Below are 6,000 nucleotides of genomic sequence, written 5' to 3' on the forward strand. Positions count from 1 at the left end.
GTTGGGTCAGCGAGGGCAGGTGTATTCTTTTTATGTAAATTTTTACCTTTTGGTACCATTGTACTTATTCAGATCTGACTGCAAATAGATAACCATTTTTAGGGCATAATTTCCCCTTCCTACTGAAAACCCTTGACGTCCACTTTTTCAGTAAATTCAAATATTGATCTTGGCAGTGCTCTCATGGCTGTGAAGAAATGGCTATTTACAAACAAACATGGCACACCTAGAAAAGAGTTATTTTAGAGCTTCAAATTTTGCTAATGGTATCTGATGTTGGTATTATTGTTGTAAAATCGATTAATTGCGATTAATTGCGATTAATTGCACTCAAAATAAAAAGTTGTGTTTACATAATATACTGTGCTTATATGTATTATACGTATTTATACAACCATATAAAAATACACCATACACACACATTATGTAAACACAAACTTTTATTTTGGGCATGATTAATCATGATTAATCAATTTGACAGCATTATTTTTAAGTCTTAAAATGCAATCATAAAACTAAATATATCTGCAAGCAGCCATTACGAGGCCAAGCACACCAGAGGCAAAATGAGGAGCTAAGCATGGCATGGATCACTAGACCAACTGCAACAATGAGTAATTAAAGCAAGTTTAGGATGATTGTAATTGAAGTGGCTGTAAAATCATAAATATAACCTATAGTAATATGATTGAATGGCTTTTCACTTTTGACCAATAGGTGGCACTGTTATCAAATTGATGTGGCGTGTTCTGTGTGAGGTAACAATGGCACACACAAAGTTTGGTGTCAATATATCAAAGCTTTGCAGAGATACAGCCTCAGACATAATCTGGCATTATGCCTCAAATTTATTGCAGTGCTTTACAAAACCGGTTTTCTCTGTCAACAGGAAATCCACAACTTTTTGTCAGCACTGTCTCATGATGATCTAATTCGATTTTAGTAAAAATCAGACCAACGGTCGAGGAGGAGTAAGAAAAAGTAGGTTTTCAACATAAATCAAAATGGTGGATAGACGTCATAATTGGTATGTATGTTGTCGGCATGAGGCTAATACAATCAAAAGTTATTAGCATTTTTTGGAAATTTGATAATTAATGGTTAATGAATGGTTTAGTATTCTTGACCAATAGGTGGCGCTGTAACCAAATTGATGTGGCGTGGTCAGTGAGAATTGGTAATGGCACATAAAAAATTTGGCATCAATATGTCAAAGCTTTGCAGAGATACAGCCTCAGATGCAGTTTTACATCTTCCAGCAAATTCGTTGATGCGCTAAACAGAAACCGTTTCCTACTATCGACACGAAATCCATAACTTTTTGTTAGTATGGTCTAAAGATGATCCAAGTCAAATTTGGTGAAAATCAGAGTAACAGTCTAAGAGTAGTTTGAAAAAGTAGGTTTTCAACATAAATCAAAATAGTTCATCCAATTATGGCATAATTGGTATCTATGTTCTCAGCATGACCCAAGGAATATATCAAGAACAGTTTTATTACAATAGACTAATCTAATCTAAAGGTACAATCATTTTTTTAAATTATTTCTTTATAACTTTTGACATTGACACTTCGTAAAACATAGCATTTTACATCAAAATTCAAAATTGCCGATGCCCAAAATGGCTGACATGGGAAAATTGGTTCGACCAATTCTACCAAATCTAAAGAGACCGGTTTTGTGATTTTTGGCCAAACCCTTGAGAAGTTATAAGCAAAAATAGCCATTTTCACTAGGTGGCACTGCACCGAAACACTGCACGTAGCTTCAGGCCATGCTTGTTATAACACACACTAAGCTTGGTCTCAATACGCCAAACCGTTGTCGAGATATAGCCTCACATACATTTTTGTGTGCTTTTCGTAGAATTAATTTGCGCATTTTTGAGAACGGTTTGACTAATCACCTTGAATTCCATAACTTTTTACCAGCATGGTCTAAAGATAATCTTAGCCAATTTTGGTGAAAATCAGACTAACCGTCTAGAACGAGTTCAAAAAAGTAGGTTTTTCGAACAATTAAAAATAGAAAAAAAAAGTAAACCTTACGATAAATTTTGGTGTTCATTCGACTCAGGATGAGCCAAGGATTCTGGGGAATTTTCTTTCTGTGCCTTACGGTTAAAAAGTTATTAGCATAAAATAATTGAAATTTTGGACAAGTGGTGGCACAAGTGAGTTTGAGACTCCAAATTTGCTGTGGTTAATGTTAAGACTGTCCTCTATCAGTGTGCCAAATTTCAACTTTCCCATAAGCAGTTCTATGGGCTGCCATACACTCAATAGCATAAGAAGAAGAAAAAGAATGGATACAATAGGTGCAATCACACCTTTGGTGCTTGGCCCAAAGGGTGAATAATAAAAGGCTGAATACCAACAAAGTCCCTTTAAGGCAAGTCATGTCACTCAGCGGCCATCTTTGAAATGCCTTTCGGGCATGCAAGTGCAGCTCTCTGAATGGGGAAACATCAAATTCTCCAAAACTGTTCACCAAGCGTACAATTAAATTTCATATTTTAAATCACCAAAGAAATCCAACAAGGACTGCCTTATAAATGTGGTCCCTTGTGCTCCAATAGTGTTAAAAAACGCTAATTTTTCTAGCTCAATGAGCCAGTGCGCATGCGCAGTACTGAGCGCACGTCTTAGAGCGCCGACTGTTTCTATAGCAACTGGGACTTCTAACGGCAGCTGCAGTGATGCGCTGACTTTACTAATCAACGATTGGCTCTTTCACTAAGAAGGCAGGGCTTCGCAGCCATAATGAGTGTTGCATTTTTCCCCATTCAAAACTATACGAGTGACATGACTTGGGTATTCTATAGTCTTTGATACCAATGATGTGACCCAGGCTGAAATCAGAAAAGCATACTAGAATACTACACCTACTATTTCTGAAATAGTATGAGCAGTATTGTACAGTGGTAAGAAACAGTACGTGAACCTTCTCACCTTAATAACCCAGAAGTGTTGTTTTCTGTTTGACGTCACAATCATTTCATCTATTCAGAAGAGCGGCATGTCAAAAGCACTCACTCAATTTGGCATATATTGCTAAATTAAAACTCACTGGGCTAAAGATAGATGATTATGTCTTCTATTTCCTTGCATCAGTTTCCCAGAGCTCCTCAAACTTAATGGCCCAAGAAACCTAAAAAAAGATTTGTCACTCAGTGCTTGGAAGTTTAGAAACTAGAAGGGAAGACTTCACATTTTAATTGACATGCCCTTTCACGATTATGACCAAAATGTGGGCACAAGATGACTTTCTGCCAAGTTCCTGTTTGCCACATTCCACAACCAATCAATGAAACCTGTTCGGATAAAGTTCCTTTGAGGCTAAGGAAAGCATGGGGATTCTGAAGTGCCAGACACTTCTGTTATTCACTGAAAATAAGAGTCTGTTTCCTTGGAGAATGAGTGAGTGAGCGAAAATTACTGCAGAAGTTACACTAGAAAAGATTAGTTCAAATCTTGGATACGTCATTAGTGAGAATATTTTAAGGCTTGGGTAAAAGCTGCAATCTTGTTATGCAAGCTTATTAAGTGTATATGTGTGGAAGAAAATGTGCCAGTTCCTAATTATCAAAGTTTGTTGTGTTCTGGCATAATGTCATTACTCACTGCTGTTTAAAAACCTCTCACCGAGACTTGTAAATGACTTGTAATTTTGCAGTAGGCTCCAACATGCTGCTTGGTTTTAACAATCACTTAATTGTTAAAAATTATTAGGCGTCAACTCTACGAACCCAGCTGCAGTAATCAGTAATAATGAACAAAAACTCTTTCACCAGTCATGTAAACAATCTGATGGAAAGCAGAGAAACATTCTTAACGTTCTGGCCTTGTACAGCCTACTTCGTCATGTTGTATATCATTAGTTAGATGGCATTTTGTGGCAAAATTAAGATTTCCACATCGTTCCATACCCATAAGACCTTTGTTCATCTTCGGAACTCAAATTAAGATCATTTTGATGAAATCCAAAAGATTTTATTAGCATTATTTTTTTTTCTGGGCCTTGAATGTGGCACCTGCATTCCTGTCTATCTCATCAAAAATATCGTAATTTGTGTTTTAAAGATGAACAAAGGTCTTATGGGTTTGGAATGACATTAGGGTGAGTAATTAATGACAGTATTTTTATTTTTGGATAAACTATCTCTTTAACATGTGGACAGCCTGTTCTCATTTCACAGTCATTTTATAGTACATTATTATGCGCAAACAAATTCTTGGTGAAAAACTGGCAAGCACAAATAAGAAATTGTTCATAGAGTGAGGTGTGAGCTTATGAGTGGGTGAGGCTTAATGTTATGAGTGGGTTAAGCTTAATAAATAATGTATTTGTATTACACTTAACCCTGAAATCAATTGTAAAGTCTCTGAAGGGTAGATTATTGTAATGCTTTTTTGGGTGGTTGTTCTGCACGCTTAATAAATAAACTCCAGCTGGTCCAAAATGCAGCAGCAAGAGTTCTGACTAGAACCAGAAAGTATGACCATATTAGCCCGGTTCTGTCAACACTGCACTGGCTCCCTATAAAACATCGTATAGATTTTAAAATCTTGCTAATTACTTATAGCCCTCAATGGTTTAGCTCCTCAGTACTTGAGCGAGCTCCAATCGCATTATAGTCCCTCACGTCTGCTGCGTTCTCAAAATTCTGGCAATTTGATAATACCTAGAATATCAAAATCAACTGCCGGTGGCAGATCATTTTCTTATCTAGCGCCTAAACTCTGGAACAATCTACCTAACACTGTTCGGGAGGCAGACACACTCTGTCAGCTTAAATCTAGATTAAAGACACATCTCTTTAACCTGGCTTACACATAAAAACATTAACACATTCCTATAATTCAAATCCGATTAAAGGATTGTTAGGCTGCATTAATTAGGTCAACCGGAACCGAAAACACTTCCCATAACATCTGATGCACTCGTTGCATCGTAAAAAGAATGGCATCTACGCTAATATTAGTCTGTTTCATTCTTATTCCGAGGTCACCGTAGCCACCAGACCCAGCCTGTATCCGGATCAGATGGTCACTGCAGTCCCCCAGTTCCAGTCCATACCCAGCTTAGATCATGGATCACCACCTGGAGATGTCTTCTATAGCCCTGAATGTCATCCAGATAAGCTCCAGAGACGGATCATCACTAAAGACCTCGCCAACCTAGACGGCCATCGGCGCTACTCCCAGGAACCTGATGAGTTCTCTACATATACTGTAAAAAAAGATGGACAACGTGTCTCCGCTTCTTTCCACTACTGAAAAGTGAAGCCAAAACATCTAAATATGGCCGCTACCATTTTGGGGGAAATTGCGTCATTTGGAGCCAGAGCATGCGCAGTAGAGACTCGTTTGGAGCCAGAGTCTGCGCAGTAGAGTCGTGAGGCGGAGCCACAGTGTCAAAATCCCGCCCAAACTCCCGCAGACCCAATCGCACGATCACAATCATGACACCACACCCCGTTTTTATAGCATCAAATAACTACTTAAAAGCGAACTTATTAGAAAAACGAACACCTGAACATGAATCAGCATTATAGGAACCACCTCACATGATGGAAATCATCTTTGGAAAAAAATTATTTGAAGTGTAATTCGATTATTTAGTTTGGCTCACGTCCCATTAGATTACATGGAGAGGGCGGGGTTTATGACCTATACTGCAGCCAGCCACCGGGGGGCGATCGAAAACTTTTGGCTTCACTTTTCAGGACACCTACGGCACACTTGGTTGGTTCTCTACAATCAGACATTGGTACAAACTGCTGGTTTCGTCTGGCTAGAGGAGAACTGGTCCCCCGACTGAGCCTGGTTTCTCCCAAGGTTTTATTCTCCAATTCTGTCACCTGTGGAGTTTTGGTTCCTTGCCGCTGTCGCCTCTGGCTTGCTTAGTTGGGGACACTTTCCAGCGATATCGTATACTATTTGAACTGAACTGACAATGATATCACTGAATTCATTGATGAACTGCCTTTAACTGA

Source organism: Garra rufa, chromosome 24, assembly GCF_049309525.1.
Source record: "Garra rufa chromosome 24, GarRuf1.0, whole genome shotgun sequence".
Classification (NCBI taxonomy): Eukaryota; Metazoa; Chordata; class Actinopteri; order Cypriniformes; family Cyprinidae; genus Garra; species Garra rufa.